We start from the raw sequence: 19,780 nt of genomic DNA, 5'->3' as shown, positions 1-19,780 counted from the left end.
TTGGGGTCTCTAGAGAATCACTGATCAGTGTCTGAAGCCTGATAACCTTTTGTTTATCCATCACTGGAAGAGGTATAGGTGTTTTATTTTACCATCAGGATTAGGCACAGGAGATCCAATGCCTGAATTTTGTATTTCTGAAGTTTAAAAAATGTATTTCACTACTTCAGTGGGTAGCTACCACCTGACCTCCAAGCTGGCACCGACTGTCACCCCTTCAAGATGGCAGAAATTTCACAATTTCACTATTATTTCTTGGAGTAATGACACTGCTTCCTATTACAAAGGCAAATGCCCCTGAGGGACTAATTTATACAATCATTATAAGTTATTTATACCTTTGTATGACTTATTCTTACATTGGAATTTCCCAGAGTGCTTATTAAGGACGGATCGGAGTCAGGAGGGTGACACCGAGGAGGTGAAGACAAATTTCATTTACTTCACACCATTGCAGAAGTCTGACCCTGGATCATCTTCCAACTTCCTGCCGCTAGGCAAGTGCTAACCCTGGGGTCAAGAGAGCAAACTGTCCTCCATTTCCTTAAGCCCTCCTGTTTGAGAGGATGACTTCCAGACTTTCCAGGGACACTGACAGAATCTCCTCCCTAGTCCATAGTGGGACTCCTCCTGGTCACACAGACTGTAGCTATTTTGGACATGACTGACATTTTTGATAGTGTTGGTGATGAAAGGTCTTCATTTCAACATTCTTTTAAATAATCCTGTAATTATTTGGAATGAATCACTGATGAAATCTGGGGAATAATGAAGTCCTTTCTCAGTGTTTGGCTGATGTGCTGCAGGAAATTTTACTTTGATGCTCTCTCATTTTTATTTCAAGAATTTTGGATGCTGTTTCCTGATGCACTCTGGTGTACATTAATTTCTCATACATTTATCCATCTATCAAACATATATTGAGAGTCTTTTACTTTCTACCTACCCTGAAGGCTCTATGAATCTAAAGATAAATAAGAATGAGGCTAGGTTCTTAAGAAGTCCATCAACCAGTAGGAGAGACAGATGTGTAAAAGCAGTTAGAAAATGTGTGATCAAGAGGGAAGCACAGGGGCTCCTGGGTGGTTCAGTTGGTTAAGAGTCTGCCTTTGGCTCAAGTCATGATCTCAGGGTCCTGGGATGGAGCCCTGCATTGGGCTCTCTGCTCTGCAGGGAGTCTGCTTCTCTCTCTCCTCATGCTTGCTCTTGCTATCTCTGTCTCTCTCTCTCAAATAAATAAATAAAATCTTCAAAAAAATTAAAAAAAGAACAGAGAAGTACAAAGTGCTTTGGGACCAAGAAAAAAAAGAACTTTTGGAAACTTTTCTCAGCTTGTTTGAAAGCAACCATCTGTTGTTGTTGTTGCTATGATTATTATTTTTATCAAAGAACGCTAGTCTAACTGATAACTCACCTTGATGCCTTTGATTCATTTTTAAATTGCTCCCAGCTGCTTTAAAAGGCACTGATCACAGCGTGATAGGGTAGAGAGCATGAAAAGCAATCTGGACAAGTCCTGCTGGTGTAACTCATTGTGCAGGAGTGAGCTTTCATCTATTTTGAGGGAGACCAGGGACCAGTGGGGCTGCCCATGCTTTCACAATAGATACCCTGCAAATCCTGGGTCAGTCCTGCTGGAACACAGACAATTCCCTACTGAAGGGAATGTTCTAAAGTGCATATGTTCTTCACTTCCGCAATTTTTCAAGGAATGTGGCCATTTCTCCGCAACCTATCCTTCTTTTGGAGACTTGCTTACAAAACAGACAATTAGGTGAGTGTCTGAGATCTGGAAGTATGTATGAACAGAAAGGGAGAAAATAAACACTGTCTTTTGAGCAAAGAGGTGGGTGGATGCTCCCCACGTCCCTGGGGCCAGAATTCTCAGTAGGCCGTCTCTACTGCTGAAGATCGTGTCCTGCAGTGTGGTGTGGACTTATTTGATTTCTGACCCAAATAGCATTTGTACTCAATTCTCTTCATGTGAGAGCAAATTTCATCTCTTCTTTGTGTGTGTGTGTGTGTGTGTGTGTGTGTGTGTGTGTGTTTGTAAAAAGCCATATATTTATAATGAAGTAGTCCATTTGGCTTTTTGCTTTTAGGTGGGCATGGACTTGTATTAATTCCAGACCCTACTTTTTCCTTGGAGAATCACTTTTGTTCTTTTTAAAATTAAATAGATCCATCATTTTCTATTTTCTTTCCTGTGATACTCTTCATGGAAAATATATTATTTTCAAATCTCCAAACCACAAAATGAAACAACAGGAAACAGTGTTCTTACAAGTGGGAAGATTGTGTGTGTGTGTGTGTGTGCGGATGAGGGGAGAGGTGAGCAGTGGATAAATATAACTTGCATGTTCTGATGTCATATAGACCAACCTATTAAACAACTGAATATATATGAAGACCTAAGTGGGTAACTCACCAATCAAGAATTAAAAAGGATTTTTGGGGGCACCTGGGTGGCTCAGTTGGTTAAGTGTTTGGCTCTTGATTTCGGCTCAGGTAATGATCTCAGGGTCGTGAGATTGAGCCTGGAATCAGGCTCTGCCCTGGATGTGGAGCCTGCTTAAGATGCTGTCTCTCCCTCCCCCTCCCCACTCTCTCTCTCTCTCTCTCTCTCTCTCAAAAAAAAAAAAAAAGGATTTCTGAGTCTAAGCTTGAACTTGTTTTCAAAGTACTGATGAAGGTCAGTTAACATTTATCACACGCACTATGCACCAGGCATCGTGAGACCAGATTACGGAAAATGTGGGGACCTGTGATGAACAGTTGCCGAATTAATATTTTTATGTCCTGGAACAGAGGAAGGGATGAGTTTCTCATGAGACCATTCACAGAAGGCCCATGCATCATCCTCCCTGTCTCCTTCATTGTTAGTACAACTTAGAAACCCCAGAAGTCTTTCTTTGTCTTTCCGCTTTTGTGCTTCAGGGAACCTCATGTCAGGTAGTCACCACATGGATGCCCAAGAAAGCTCAGAGTGTGTAATTATATCTGCATCCTGTGAATATACATTTACGTAGGTTGCTATGGTCATCTTCTTTTTTCCGACCCAGGGTGACTTTAGAGATACAGGTGTTAAGACCACTCAGCTTGGAGGAACTCATTCCCCTCTTTGATGCCTTTAGATGCTGGGGCCTTGGAACAAATCTGTTGTGTGTGGAAATTACAAAATCCAGACGGAGGTGGGAGAAGATGAGGAGGCCTTTGGGAACTTGATAACTGAAGAGCAGAGAAAGTTATTTCAGAATAGGTTTTCTTGTATTGAATGTCACGTCAGTACCAGTTTTAGAAAGAGAAGCTGAAGGGCCAAATGAGGCCTGGTCAGCCCTTGATTTGAGATCTCTCATCCTGGCTATCAATTTCCCATGCCTCTGTTGTAGCCAGGAGCCAGAGTAATGGAGTTGAGTTCAGATCAACATTTGAAGGAGAACCTTCACCCTGTTCTTTGCTCAGATTTGTTCAGCTCTCTCACAGGGCTGGGAATTGGGGGCCATTGGGGTTTAGCCTCTTGTTAATGATGGGCCTCAAAATTTGACTTCTGAAGCTTTCTCCAAAAGAAGGTGTACATATGGTTACTAAAATTATTCTTGGGTCAAAAGCATATATTTGCTAAATGTAAATATAGGAAACATACCCTAATTTTTAAACAGTGTTTTGGCATTTATTCATTTTTAAAAATATATTTAATTTCCAAATTTGGAATGGGCTCAGGCCCCTCTCAGCCTCTGAGAGGTCCTGAATTTACCACCAAACAGCAGCCAACATTTGAGGTTCCCACGGGCTTTTATCCTGGGCCAAATGACTCAGCTGGACCCTCTGCTAATAGATCCAAAGAACAGACTAAATTCACTCACTTCTTGATCTTTCTTATAAGAGTATTTCATAATGGTTTGTTTTTTACACCAGTTTTTAAACTGTGCATGCTTGTAAGACACTAGGACATTTTTGACATATGAGAATATTTTCCTCATTGAAAAAGTGCTCCAGTTGGGGACATTTCTAACTACTGAAAGTGGAAGGGGAAAGGTGAAATTCCCAGAGTGCACCCAGACAAAAGTGAAATAGAGTCTGCCAATATCTGTCTAGTACTCCATAGGAACAAAGCAGTAGAAATGAAACAGTGTTTGGTCCGTGTGTGTGAAGGGGTATGTGTGTGTATGTGTGTCTGTCTGTGTGTATCTTTGAGCAACAGTTGTGTGACTGAGGCTTTATTCATACACAAATGAAACTAGCTCAAGTGGAGGCCTCCAATTACAACAAATTCTTTGTTTTGCCTTTCTCTGGGTTGAAAGTACTGCCAGTATTATCTGAGCAATGTCTGGGGCCCATTTCCATTTGGATTTGGAGATTTAGGCCTCTAAAAATTTCCAAAAGAAATGTCCAGTTGGGCCAGTAGGGGAAGCCATGATGCAATTATAGTATACTTATTCTTTAATTGCTGTTTCCTGTAGATACCTGTGTTTATATATTATAAGACATATTTTGCTTAATTTTATTACACAGGCATTTTTTGGACCATAAAATAATAATACATGCTTTTTGTAGAAGATTTAGTAATTCCAGAAATATATACTATAAAGAAGCTAAAAAAATCACACATAATCTCAGCACTGTTATTTTAAGGTGACTTAATTCTAAAATAAGTTTTATTATTTTTATTAATTTTTACAATGCAATCATTTCATTGAAAATAGTAACATAGAGTTTTATGCTTCCTCATCTAAACCTATTTATTGTGACCTTAAAATACTAGAGGGACTTGTTGAGATGCCATCTAAAGTCCAAAGGTTATGTGATATATATCCTGAATCTTCTCCTTTTGTTTGAAAACAAACCTGAGAGGCAGACAGCCTCTCCTCTTCTGTCCTGCCCGCTGCTCCTTTGCAGTGTAATCAATAAACTTCTATTTCCTTGAAACACAAAAACCAAAAACCAAACTAAAAACCACAGTGGTAGTTAATACTTACCCTGTACCAGCCACTGTACTAAATTCTTTACACGGATTAAGTAAAATACTTACAACAACCTTATAATGAAAGTACTGTTGTTAAATTTCCATTTTACAGATGGAAAAGTTTAGTTGAGAGAGAAAGTATTTTTCCCATCGGCAGTTTTGTTTTCCGCAGTTTTGGTGACCTTCCGCCGTCAACTGGCGTCTGAAAGCTGGTGATTCTCCTTTTGACGAATCATCGGAAGGTCAATAGTATTCTAACTCTACCTTCTGTTGCCGACGTCATTCGTCTCTCGTCATCTCATCCGTCGACATTTTATCATCTCACGTCAGCACGAGAAGAAAGGTAAGTACAGAATAATAAGATATTTTGAGAAAGAGAGAGACCATGTTCACGTCACTTTTATTACACTAATTGTTACAATTGTCCCATTTTATTATTTATTGTTGTTCACCTCTTACTGTGCCTAATTTGTAAATTAAACTTTGTCATGGGTATGTAGGTATAGGAAAAAACAGTATATGTAGGGTTCCGTGCTATCTCCTGTTTGCGGCAGCCAAGGGGGTCTTGGACAGCTCGTGTCCCCCCCAGATAAGGGGGGGCTACTGTATTAAGTAATTAGACCAAGGTTACGCACTTGTAGGACGGATTCTGAGCGGCACCTGTGTTCCGAAACCCTCAGCTGCCTTCTCCTAAACTTAACAGTGCTTAGTTTCTTAAAGAGATAAGGTCCCAGCCATGCCAGCAGGGCATTTTGAGCACATTAAAGGGCAGCAAATCACATCCCTTCCCTTTGATTTCCGCTGAAACACGTCCCTTGTATCAAGTGGTGACAAGCCTCATGTGAGTTTTGCTCAGGCGTCGGGCTGTAAATGCACGTGTGTGGCAGGCAGGCTTGTGAGATCACATCCGAAGGCTGGCTGGACTCATTTCAGCCCTTTGGAGTGTTGATTTAGATGAGAGGGAGAGGATGCAAAGCCCTCTTCTTTCGCTTAGAAGATTATGGAGCTGCAACTTCAAAAGCTGTTTGCAATTTTATATTTGCATCTTACTGCCAAGGTGCTTGCTTGTCTTATCTTCAGTCAGTTGGCTGAGGCTGTTCTGAGTAAGCTGGGCAGTTTCCTCCTGCATTTGGAAGGGAGTTACAGGGGCAAGAAGAGGGGCGGGCTGTAGAGAGGTATGTGTGGCCGGGAGCGTGATGTGAGTGTAAGGGAGGGAAATAGGCTGAGAGGATGGTGGGAGGAGCAGGAATCAGGGGGCTTGGGGGACAGAAGCCCTCCCCTAGTATGTGCTGGTGTGGGACACCCTGCACTCTAAGCAGAAAGAGCACAGAGTTTTAGAGTCAGACAGACCTGGTTGGAGTTCTGGCTCTGCAGCTTCCTGACCTTGGTCAACTGACTAAATCTTTCCAGCCCATGTATCCTTTTCTGCACTGTTGTCTGTTTCTGGCTAGGCTCAGGTAATAATGTTGCCCTTTATACTCCATGCCCAGCTCAATCTAGATGGAAGAATGCTGGTTTGGGAGGCAGGAGATCAGGATTATTATTATTTTTTGTCTTTCCTCTTCATCAGCTCTTTAACTGGGCAGGACAAAGCTTCGAGACATCCAGTTTCCTCACTTCTCAAATCTGCAATAGTACATGCCCGTCTCCCCTCACATGGTTTTTGGGAGGCTCAAAGGAAATCAGGTATTTGAAGAAGATTTTGTAAACCTAGAAGGATCTCTAATGAGCTATTCTAGATGCTGGGCTAAGAGTGCAACTGAGCACAAATGTGGGTGGGCTGCTTGATTCTCACTGGGGGATAGCAGACAGGTTTGTCAGCCAGCTCTCACCGACTGGTGGTAGCTGCCTGGAGCTCCACCTGCAGAAGGATTCTGAGTCTTCGGCTGGGCTCAGTGGGAAGGAGTACTGGTATTGATTATTAGTACCTGCCATGGACAAAGGAATGGGAGAATTGACTCATGTACCCTGTGTTTGCCCTGTGATTCTTAAGTATGGTTGATCATTAGGTTCATGTGGATAACTCTGAAACTTTCTCCTGCTACAGATGTCTGATTTAGTAGGCCAAGAGTGAGATCTGGGGTGAGGGCAGGGAATCTTCATTTTTTAAAAAGGGCTCTCTTTCCATGTTACTCTGATAGTTGTGCAGGTTTGGGCACTGTTGCTTGTACCTGAAGCAGAGGAGGGGCAGAGATGGAGTCTCCTGGGCCTCTCAGAGTTGAAAGAACGGAGCACAGAAGAGTTAGGCAGCTCTTCTAGACATGGTCATAAGTTTTAAAAATGTAGATTAGACCTGTGAGTTTTTTTTTTTTTAAAGATTATTTGTTTACTTATTTATTTGTTTGTCAGAGAGAGGGAGAGAGTGTGTACAAGCAGGGGGAGGGGCAGAGGAGAGAGAGAGAAGCAGACTCCCCGCTGAGCATGGAGCCCAATCCTGGGATCATGACCTGAGCTGAAGGCAGACGCTTAACCAACTGAGCCACCCAGGTGCCCCAAAGACCTGTGGTTTTTAGTAGGTTGCCTAACTTCTTCCCCATTAAACAAATTGGTTGTATTGTCTGTTATGATGATTCTACCACTGGCTTCAGGCCATATCCTTTTTCCTTGTGGTTCGGGCACGATCTCCCAAATGGCCATACCCTGAAATCCACTCCCCCACCCTTACCCCCTGCTTTGAATCTACATTAGTTTGGGATGAGTGGTTTTCATAAATAAGGAAAAAGAAAAAAAAAGATGAAATCAGCTTCCATGTTAACTAGATGCGCTTTGAAATTTCTGCTTTATATTTAAACATTTTGATGTTATGATGCGAACAGCATTGTAATTGTGTATATACCCCCAAACATTGTGAGGAAGCAGCTGATATTTCACCATCTGAAAACAGTTGTGCCTACAAGTGGCGGAGGCGCAGGAGGGGAGCAGTATGGAACAGGATGCCTGTGTCTCATTCCTGTTAACCTGTCGTCTGAGGGGACAGATAACCAGCATGTTGGCTGAGAAAACCTTGGAGAGAGAAGAAAGTGTTAAACTTTAATTAACCCCCCCCCAAAAAAAAACCCCAAATTCCTTCTTATTCAAGAATCAAAAGAAAGATGTTGTAGCTTTGGAAGTTCTGGTGCTAGTATCAGCCATTTTGTCAGCATAGACCAGCCCTCCTAGAACCTTCCATCATGGGGGCCCTCGTCCCAGTTGGAACTCTGCAGAGGAGCTCATAGAAATGGTCATCACCTTTACTGGGCAGGAGTAACCACACCCCTGATGAACTTAGGGATGAACTAGAGAGAGCTGTGGTTCTTGGACACGAGAATTGCTTCAGTGCTCACAGAGTAGAGATGGGAGCAGAGTTCCAAGTTTTTGCTACTGTGAGAATTCTGATTATTAATAAGGAATACGGGCACAGGAGGTTGGAGTTTTTTTGTTTTTGTTTTTTTGGGGGGTTTTGTTTTCATTTTTAGCAGAAGCTGAGGCCTCTGAATCCTGCCTGTATGAGCAAAATACAAACTGAGAGTCTGTATATTTTTCTTTCTGATATTTCTCCTTTAATCTGTCTTTGAAAAAAATATACACATGTCCCTAGGGGAGAAAAGAGGAGTTATAGTACTAGAGGGGTGTGTGTGTGTGTGTGTGTGTGTGTGTGTGTGTGTACACTAAACCAGAGGTTGTGAACTGGCCCCCCATCTATGATTTTGGGCCTCAGAGGCACTTTGGTTAGTGCCTTGTAACTTCGGTTAGTACAGTGTTTCAGGTTTTTGGTTTTTTTTTTTTTTTTTTTTTTTTTTGAAAAAAACTAAGTGGAGATGCGTACTCTAGGTTTTCACAGATCCCTATTTTCCTCCACCTAGGATTATTGTAATTTATAATTCTCATCAATGACGATGTTCAGCTTTGGGACCTGTGGATTAAACCTTTGCCTACCTTGTACTTTCTGAGATCTTGTATAAAAATGAAGAAACAAGACCCCAGGCATTCTGACATGAAACTATAGTATTCATTTCTGAGGCAGTATATCATTTTATAGCCTTTAAATTCCCTAGTAAAGGGTACATTTAGTCATAGCAAATGAATCTTCAAATTCCAGATATTCCAGGATGTGTACTGATTCCCACTTTGAGGATTTTAATGTTTTTGCTGTATTTTGCTTTGTTCTAAGGGTGGGAGTGAAGAGGAAATTCAGGGGCACACAAGAGGGCAAGAGGGCAGGAATGATTGATGGTCATAGAAAGTCCTGACAAATTTGTAGTCAATATTGTTTGTCTAGAGCAGCTTGTATGACAAAAGAAGTGTCAGCAGCCGCCTGAAGTCTCATTCTTCAGGACCGCGCCTCTGAGTTAGAATAAGGGGCTTGAGTGAAATGCCTGTCATGGTTAATTGGAAAAATCACTCCAGATGAGTGAGGAAGGCTGACAGTTATGCATTACGGGGAGAATTTAGTGTGTCTTACAAGGTCGATACAGGCACCAAAAGTGACTGGCTTTAGTTTTTTCCTAATTAGGAAGGCCACTGGAAGGATAAAACCAAAGAAAAGAAGCAATATTGTTATTTCAGATTCGTACATGCTAGTAAAAGACTTCCAGCCCTATTAGTTTCATTGTCACCCCTAATCTTTACCCCAGGTCCTCTCTTTTCTTAGGGTGTTTTTTTTTTTCTCTCCCTGTTCTTGCTTTCTAATGACTCCATGGAGTAGGGAGCAGGGATGATTCCAGTAAGCATCTGATGAAGGGAGAGACATGATACACTGTTGTTCTCCCCGCTCCCTCTCTAGCTCTGCGTGGGAGTGTTTGCCTGGCGGTGTGGAGTGGTCAGGAGCATTTCCAGCTCTTGCTCTGGTGCACAGCAGGCTTGGCGCACTGGTCATTTAGTGATTTGTTTATCTGCCAGTATTTCTCACTCTCAGACAATGTGGCATCGAAGAGAGCTGTGGTTTCTCATCCAGACGAAGTCTGAGAGTTTATGATTCTGTAGAGGCTGGAGATTTTGGTGGACAACTGGTCCTCTGAGCTTCCAGGAACCTGCTGTCTCAGGGCTGCCACCACGGACATTTGGACATGTAGGTGCAAATCGGTCGTGGGGCTCTTCAGCTTAATTTTCATCATGCATCATGGGTTCCAGCATTGTTCTCTGCTGTGTCCCATAGATCTTTGAGAAGTGGAGGACAGCTTTGTGGCTTGAGGCTTCTGAGTCTGTTTGGCCTCCAGGACTGTAGCCATCAAGCTGTGAAGTAATGCTTCATTGGTTCTGTCCCTTGGTGATGTGTAGAGGCTGGTGGCATTTTATGAAAAGGATGTGGCCCTGAAAACTTTGCATAATTCAAAACTTGAATAATTTAGGCAATAGTCTCAATTCAGTTTTATAATTCATTTGGCCTGCCAGCTTTGAAATTGTTATCTTGAAAAGAACTTAAATTTGGAGGATTTACATTACCTCACATTTTGAGCATGAAGAGATTTTATCAATTTTTTTTTTAGTGTTACACTATTTCAAATTTGTATAAACTGTAACCACACTAAGATATTCTATTGGGGTTTATGTCTGGTAACTCTTTTAATTTTTTAATGCATAATCTAATTTGTGGGGCCAGATATCCTAAATCCTGCTTACAGAAATGGGTCTAAATCTTCCATAAGCAAGAGGGTAAGTTAATAGGACTTGAGAAGTATCTTGAGATTGATTTTGGAGCTGTTATTACTACCTTTACATGTGGCAGCTTGAAAATGTCTCAAACAGAAATCAATTGAATTCAATGAAGATTTTTTTAGTACCTACCAAGGATTAGGCACTGTAGCAGACGTTGGGGCTTCCACAAGGTCAGGAGTTGAAATAAAGTCAGTGAATTGAAACTAAATGATCCAAGAATTTTAAACTAAAACCAGCCATGCACAGCCCTGAACATTGCTTAATTTTTCTTATTCTCTACCGTTTTACCCTATTCTTTTATGAAGCTGAATATAACATTGCCAATTAATGTGAAGAGAAATATAAAAGTATTTATGACATTTTTGGGAATGCCCAGAGAGGTAATGGAATGTCTGTGACTTCTTGTTTGTTTGAGTTTGGCAGCCTATGGATGCTTCATGTCACCTCCTAGCTGTGTGTCATTGGGCAAGTCACTTAACCTCTCTGCGCCTTTGTTTTTCTTCTGTTAAAATGAAGAAAATATAAGTCACCATCACAAAGGGTTGTTATGGGGATTAGATAAATTAATGTTTGTAAAGTTCTCAGAACATGCCTGACATATTCCAAGTGCTATATTATTTTGATAAATAATCTTAAATGTCGTCATCCAGTTTTTTGGTTTAAGTTGCGTATGGTGTGCTTACACAGTGGAATCTTTGTCTCTGATACAGAAATTTTTCATTGTCTAGAATGACGACTCTAAAAGTTCTCAAAAGTGGAAATTAATATGTACTAAATGCAGAACTCAACCCCAGTACTAAATTGTTTTGGTGAGATTTATCTCTCTGGTGACTGTCTGATGCAGAAAATGTCCCAATCCTGGTTAAGGTGGTTGTCGTCAAAGTTTAATTGTAGTTTGGGAATGTAGTCTTTAAGTGGTGTTTAGACTCTTACCAATGTTGAGTTCCATGATGATATTGATGGTCCTGAAAATGTATTTTTATCAAGGGCTTTTTAAAAGTGAAATAAATGTAGCTAACATACTGAATATAACCTTTTTAAAATTCTTCTTCTTGGGGGAACTTTACATTTTCTGAAATAAATATCCCATTGAGCCTATTGGTACATATAAATATGGATTCACTAAATGTGGATTTGCTTAAAAACAAGATATGCCCAACTAACCTCATTTCCTTTTCTGATAGAGAAGGGAGACTGGTGGGGAGGGGAAATGCCACAGACCAAATGTGTCTGGATTTCAGGAAGACGATTGACAGACTCTCTGGTGACGTCCTTGTGGGAAAGATGAAGATATAGGAGCTGGGTGATAGTTAAGCTAAGAGGACCCATGGCCAGTTGATGGTGATATGTAGAGGATACTAGGGAGGGAGGCTTCGGGCCTCCATTTTTCGACCCTACCTTTTCCACATCTTGTTGTGAGGTTTGGATGATCTCAATGGAGAGGAAAATTTAGACATGAGAATGAATAAGAATATGAAGTTTAAAATAAATTCTTCACATCAGTGAGACATGTAGCCTGCATTTATAGGCTGGGGAAGATCTCACTTTCTGTGTGAGAAAGGCTGAGGATTCTTGTTGACTGTGAGCTCTGTCTGAATATCAATGTGATGTAGCTGCTGTGAGAATTAAAGTCATCTTCAGCTGCCTTTAATTAGAAATACGGTTTAATAGCAAGGAAATAATAGTCCCACTATGCTCTGCTATTGGAAGACCATTTAGAGTGTGGCTCAGCACTAGACATTGTGTTTTGACTTTGTGGGGAGAGGTGACAACAAGCTGGAACGAACCCCAGTAGTCAAATCCTGGAAATGTAGAAAGTGTTGGAGGATCCGGGGTTGTTTAGGTTGGAGAAAAGATGACTGGGGGATAAGGCTGGTGACCTGATACCTGGTTTCGAATATTTAAAGGAATATCAAATAGACCAAGGAATTGGCCTTTTGCATAGTTACAGTAGAATAGTAGAATAGGACCAAAGGGTGCCAAACGTGGGGCAGTAGGAGTCCTTTAAGCAAGGAGAGCTGTTAGCTGACAGAATGATTTGCTCATTACTGTATAAACTCAAGAAGAGGGACAGGACAGCTGTTTAGGAAGGCTGTGCAGGCCATATGTCAGGATGGGTAAAAGTATGGGTTTGGGGGTTGATAAACTGGTTGATGCTTGAGTTCTGGTTTTGCTAGTGGTTGTGTGAACTTGGGCAATTTAGGTAATATCTCTATACCCCTGAGTTCTCATCTATATAATTGTTCCTTTCTCCTATGTTTGTTTGTGAGGATTTAAGTTAAATAATCCACATAAAGTGCTTTGCACATTAGCTGGTATCTAGCAAATAGTCAACAAGTGACAGTTCCTACTATTACTAGTCCTGGTGGGAGGGAGTGTTAAAATAGATGCTCTCCTTTCCAAACTTAGCATTTTATATTTCTGATCCATATAAGGACTCAAAGGGGACACATATATCTGGGCCATAGTCCTAGAAAACCTTTAGTTGCATTTGAGTCTCTTCTTCCCACTGCTTCTACTCAACGCTCCTTGGGTATATCCTGGGGCACAATTGTTGGTCTTCTTTTTCTCAAATATATGTCACCAAAAATGAAGTGGCAGTGGCCTCAAGAAGATGAGCTCCTTTCTGAGGACCTAGGGGCATGCTTTTGCTCATTTGCTTGGGAAAGGGTGATCATATTATACAGTAAACCAGAGAAGGATATGCCTAAATTAAAATTGTGTTAGAGATTTTTATGCCTACCAATTTGTTATTGTTTCTATGCCTTGTATTAATATAATGTGAGTTCGGTAAGTATTGAAATAATTGTGCAATTAAAGAGAATTATAGTCATTGTTAGAGAACAAAAGACAAATGCAACAGAGGCGTAGCCTAGTATTACGTTTTTACCCGACTTCCGCAACAGTTTGCTGACAGAACACCCACACCACATTTGTTTCGAGAGAAAACCATTTCCAGGAGTCTAGCTTCTCTTCCTCCTTTTTCACAGCCACCTCCTGTCTCTAAATTGCCTGAATATTGAGCAGAAAGTCACCAGAGGGCATACTCAGACCATTTATTATCAAGGGACTAGCGCTGGAAAGAACCAGACAATTCTCATTTAGGGTCTCCTTTTGGCTGAAGAGGCAATTTCTAACTCTCACTTGGAAACCCTTGGAGTCTGAAGGCTGCCTTGTTAAGTAAACCAGCACCCAACCTTGGGGGAATCCGCAGACATTTTACTGAGTGACCACATCTTTAGATCTTTCCGTTCCTGTACTGATCTCAGTGCTGTCCTCAAAAGCTGGGCAGGAAACATGGGCGAGCAGAAAGACCTCTGGCCTGGGAATCCAGAGACATGCAGAATCTGGCTCCAGTATTAACTGATTTCTTGAGCTTCAGCAAACTAACTTTCATGCTCTAAATCTTAGTTTTCTCATCCGTAGAACAGAACACCAGAAAGATTACTTTGAGTTCTAGCAATCAGTGATTGAATTCCTTCCTTTGTCCTATCTCTGTCTTGCTTTCCTCCTTGATTAAACTAAAGGAGCAACTAGGATTTACTGATACTGTGTTTGGGTAGGTCTGTTATGAGCTTGTAGCCATGAAGAGACAGTAAAGCATCGGCAAAGCACGCTGCACATTGTAGAGTGGGAAGCTGAGAACCCAGACTTTGAGGTAGACCTCCCCCGCTTCTTTGATCAGGATTTCCAGACCGGGGCATGCCTATCCCCAGACATGAAACAGCTCTGGGACCAGTATAGTGCAGTACCTTGGAGCATTGATTCTACTCAAGAATTTAGGAAAAAAGGAAGACATTTGTCATTTTTATGTTAAACATCAATATTATAGAACATAGTTTAAATTTTTGCATGCATTTTTATTGTGAAATAAAAATTTTAAAAATTTGGGGTTTATACTTGGATGCTTTGAATTATACTTCTAGATTTCCTGGGATTCGAATTATTTCTTCATTGCATTAGGGGTACATTGGAAAGAAAGTTTGGGAAAGCTTAACCCTTCGGGTGTGTTTTGAATGTGTCTTAGGTTGAGTGTCCTAGAAGCAGAGTTGGAGGCAAGCATTCAGCTGCATGCAGTTTACTGAGGGCATGCTCTTTAAGGGAAAAAAAGAAAATAAACAACTTGCTAATAAGTGAAGGAAACAGGATAGGAAAGGAGAGAGAGCTTAACAATGATGTGGTCTCAAGGAATAAAACCTGGTTTATGGGCGTGTTGAATAAATTACATCATAGAATTGACTTTGCTTGAGGTAAGGGAGCTGGGATTTTGTACCTCCATATCAGTTAGTCATTGTGGGCAATTCCCACACAAAGTCTGAGAGGTGAATCTCCTTAGTGGAAGTAGGAAGGAAAGAGGGGGGCACTTCCTGAGAGGAACAACAGCTGTGAGGTGTATGCAGCCAGTAGTGTGCTCGAGTCCACTCATTTAGCTCACCGGAGCTGACTTTGTGCGTTGCTTTCCAGCTCTCCAATCAGTGACCTCATTCTGATAGCATGATGGGAGCATTTGCATCAGGAAAATCGAACAAAAGCCACACATGGGGGGCTTTTATACCCCCACCAAAAGGGAGTTGTTCAATGTTTACCAGCATAGCGTACCTCTGGGCAACTCTCTTGGCAGCTAAAGGGGTGGTGCCCTGGCTGGGGAAGGGGATCTGGGCAGGGCACCAACAGCATCTACTACTTTGGGCTGTTAGAAGACCGGCCCACAAATGATCTCCCCAACTGATTTGTCACTTGGCAAGTCATTCTTCTAGGGTTTGCTTTTCCTAGCCTCTTTCTAAATGCACACATTTGGGGGTGTAGAACTAATAACTCACAACACACCAGTCAGAATACCTGATTTTGTTTTTATGTGCAAGAGAAGAGCTGAGCAGAGTGAGAAAAGATTGTGTAAACTGAATTACCTGCAGTAAGGGACAAGGAAGGACTTGGCTGTATTGCTCAGGGACAGAATTATGAATAACTATGATACTGTAGTGTTTTCTAGGAGATATTTTTAAAAGATCTATTTATTTATTTGAGAGAGAGAGAGAGAGAGAGAGAGAGAGCCTGCATGCCCATGCAGGGGGCAGGGGAGGGCAGAGGGAAAGGGAGAGAATCTCACTCCCCTTTGAGCATGGAGCTGGAGATGGGGCTCAGTGGACCCTGAGATCATGACCTGAGCTGAAACCAAGAGTTGGTTACCTCACTGACACAGCCAGGAGCCCCTCTGGGAGAAATTTTTTAGACCTTATTTAAAATATTGCACTTCACTGAGATGATGGAGAGTTAAACTTTTATTATGGAAAATTTATTAGGGAAAATTTCAAATATATACACAAGTTGAGGGAATAGTATAATAAACTCTTGTATTCATCACTCAGATTCAACAATTATTAAATTGTGGTGAATCTTATTTCATTTATACCCCCATTCTCTTTCCCTTGGGGGTAGGGGAAGTTTTAAAGATGTAGTTAATTGGGTAATGTTGAATGTGGCCTAGGAACAAACAAACAAACACACAAATCACTAGGGATTGGGGGAAAGGTTTTTGACAGACTGAAGTCACAGCATCTATGACCACTTTTCCTAACATGTTAGTATCTAGTAGGAATCATTAGAAGTACATGAAATGCATTATATGGGACAGGTATTCTGACTAATCCCAAGCTCTTTTTATCTCCAACTCCTCCTGAAATGAAGAGCTGGTGATGGAAAGAAAAGAGAAATGTTTACAGGGCTCCTATCAAAAGAGCTTAATATTCTTTGCTGTCTAAGTACTTCTTATCCCCTGGGCTTTTTCTTTCTGTTCAGATGTACAGGAGCAAAATATCAGGATAATTACGAGTACAGATTCTAAATGATCTTCCAACCTAAGAGCAAGCCTTGTCACCACTCCAATAAAATAAGAATCTTGACTCTTATTTGATGGGCAAAGAAATTTCCTCAGAAATCAAACAAGCTTAGGCTTCTTATGATAGTTTTACTGTGTTTACAGTGATGGATTGGTGGCCTATGTACTTTTTTTTCTTTCTCTTTTTTCTCTTTCACTGTCTTTGGAAATTTGGTATAAAAGATGGCCTCTGACCTTTTTCTGAGAATAGCAGGTTTCCTTCTACTTTCTGGCCATTCTGCTTTCCCTCTTACTGTTGTAATTCCAAAGATAATACAGATGTGAGCTCTTGACCACCTGGAGCTGAAAGAATAAGTAATGGGGCCCTAGGAAGAGCATGTTTGGAAAATTAATAATTAATTCAGTATGAATGAATACGCTAGGAAAGACTCAGTTCAGTCATTGTATATTTATCACTTGAAACTTCTACCAAGGTTAGTGGGAAGCGGAAAAATGACTTGAAAAATTAGACCATTGGGAGCTTCACAAAGTCAGTGCCGAGGGATTAGATACAATAACAGCAGAGAAGCAACTCTGTCTAGGTTGTTGTCTAGCTATTTTCTAATTAATTGGTTGCAGCTACTTTTCTAGAACTGCCCATGATAAAGCCTGGTCCTTTATGCATGTGGAGAACCTGAGAAAGAAACTGCTCTGATGCCATAGATGGGGGCGTGAGCTGTTTATCAACAGAGGGTTTTCACTTGCTGGTTGCATGAAGAAGTTGTTGACAGGTTGTAAGCCTGGGCCCATATGGATCAAAGGCAGAAAATAAAAGAAAGCATTCTTTCATAAAGGATGGTTATAGTCAAAGATTGGAAAAGGCTGTGCAAGTATCAATTCCTACAACTCATCTCTTCAAGCTAGTAAATCTTGAAGATGTATTTGTTAAGTTTAAAATTGGCCATATGCTGGCTGAATTTCTGTTGAGGTTTTCCCACTGTTATTGGGAATCAGACTTAATTCTCTCAGTGGATTTCTTGGCTTTTTTATTGGAGCATACTTTTCATTGTTTTCTTTTCATTGAAATGTCATGATGTCAAAGTAAAAACAGTTTGCAATCAAAGTGCATAAATATTTCTGACATGTTATAAAAAACAAGTTTTCTAGAACATGTGCATATGTGTATGTCTAGTAAGAGAATTTTGGTTTCATTTTTTAATAGAGTTTACTTTTTAGAGACGTTTCAGATTCACAGCGAAATTGAATGGAAGGTACAAAGATTTCTCTTATAGCCCTTATCCCCATCTAGTTACAGACTCCCCCACTATCAACATCCTTTATCAGAGTGGTGCCTTTGTTATAATTGATGAACTTACACTGATGGATCATTATCCCCCAAAGTCTATAATTTACATTAGGGTTCATATTTGGCATTGTATATTCCATGGGTTTTGACAAATGTATAATGACATGTATTCACTATTATAGTATCATACAGAATAGCTTCAGGATTTCATTTTTAAAAACCTAAATTCTTGCATAACTTTTATTCTCTTAGGCTACCCCAATTTGTTGTCAAACCAAGCAGTATTCATGGTGATTCATGGTAATTCAGTATTCATGTTACAGTATGCATAGAAGTGCATGTTATAAAAAGTACAATTAGGCCAAAATTTTTTGTCAGAGCATATGCTTAGCAAATAAAGAGGAAAAGAAGTTTGAAATGTAAAGCTATTGTCCCAAACAATAAAATCCACAGACAGCGTGAGGATGTTGGTATGCGTTCAGTCGGTCCAAGTAGAGGGCTCCTTAAATTCAAGACCATTGTTGGTCATTGATCCTGAATAGAGGCCACCAGACAACAACTTCAGAAATGCTTTTATAAGAACCTGTTTTGAGATCCTTTTGAACTTCTCTACCCAGGCTCTTTCAAAACATATACTCACCTGGAAATGAGTTCTAATCAATGTGATTCATATTAGTTTATGGTGGCACAAGTGCCAGTAACTTTATTTTCCTCAAGTGGTGCTAGGATAATCTAAGGCAACCTAAGTGGCCAAATGCTAATAAGTTCACTTGATGGTGAACACGTATTAGTGGTCTTAGTCACCCTGAGATTCTAACTGTGTAATGAATTTATGACCTAAAAGCTAAGTATAAGAAATCTGGACCTTAATCTGCAACTTAATTTGTTGTGACAGGGATAAAGGAGAAATAGAGGATTAAGATTAAATGAAAGATAGAAAAAATATAAATTAGGAAAGTAGTGGGACATAAATGTCAAATGTGTAGGGGAGGAAAAATAATTTTCTCTCTACTCTTCATTGTTCTTGCCTGAGATTCATTCATCCCTTATTAAAAAAAAAAAGATGAGCAGGATAAAAAATAATTTTAATAACATGCATATAGGAACTCCCCAAAGATATGATACTTGAAAGGTGGCCAGAAGATTGAGGCTTATATATCATCCTGAGCTAAGGAAAGGGAGTAGGGGTCTAGGGCTTCAAAGGGGAGAAGGCAATTTACGGAAAGACAAGGCAATTTGTAGTGAGAATAGGAAATGTTTGGTAAACAAAGGTTGCCCTGAGTAGATTTTAAAAGTTCTAATCACAAGGAAAAAAAATGTTAACTATGTGAGGTGATGGAAGTTAACTAGATGTATTGCTGTGATCATTTCGCAATATATACAAATTTTGAATCGTTATGTGGTATGCCTGAAACTAATGTAATGTTACATGTCAGTTGTATCTCAATATAAACAAACAAACAAAAGACAAAAACAAATGTTGCCCTGCCATACAGATAAAGCTCTCAGGTGAAAAAGGGATCTCTGGTAATAGCTCTCTTTCTGGTACAGGTCCCCTTTCTAAGGTAAATTTCCCTTATAAAAGGGTAACTTTTACTCTGTTTCAGAGCTTCTCTGTCTATAACTCAAAATAATCTTTATGCCAAAGAGGCAGATTTTGGGGTGGCATATTCTGCAGCCCTTCAAAAAGGATATGGTTAAAGAGAAAATGTGAACTGCTACTGAATGTATATATCAGTTTTTCAGTCCGTTGACAGGAGTATTAGTACTGATCACCAATGGCAGATGAAGGAAGAGCCCTGGTCCTGAGGCACACAAAACTAGATAGGTGCAGACCTACCTGTCTCCTGGGGTTGCCGAGAAGATTAAGGAGATAATACTATGTGAGAAAAGTACTTTATAAGCTACAAAGCTCTAGGTAAATGCAGATATTATTTTAATGTAAGAGTTGGTACTTATTCCAAAAGATCTTATGACAAAACTAACATGAATAGAGCAGAATGGCATGTAATTGAATTCTAAATTGGGTTATGTAGGTGTCATTCCTGTAGGAGCCCAGGGA

The 19,780-nt window shown here is 40.4% G+C and overlaps 1 long non-coding RNA gene across 1 annotated transcript in view; it reads left to right on the top strand.

Moving 5' to 3' along the window:
- Positions 1–2,667: 2,667 nt before the first annotated feature.
- Positions 2,668–19,780, top strand: part of LOC148110055 (uncharacterized) — a 504,178-nt gene continuing 487,065 nt past the window's right edge. Inside the window, exon 1 of the long non-coding RNA XR_015724452.1 lies at positions 2,668–5,306. This is a non-coding gene — a long non-coding RNA (uncharacterized LOC148110055). The remainder of the gene's footprint in view (positions 5,307–19,780) is intronic.

The sequence above is a fragment of the Ursus americanus genome, chromosome 5, assembly GCF_024610735.1.
Source record: "Ursus americanus isolate L20-20 chromosome 5, mUrsAme1.1.p, whole genome shotgun sequence".
NCBI lineage: Eukaryota > Metazoa > Chordata > Mammalia > Carnivora > Ursidae > Ursus > Ursus americanus.
Note: the sequence above shows the minus strand (reverse complement) of the source record. Positions and strands in the feature narration are given on the sequence as shown.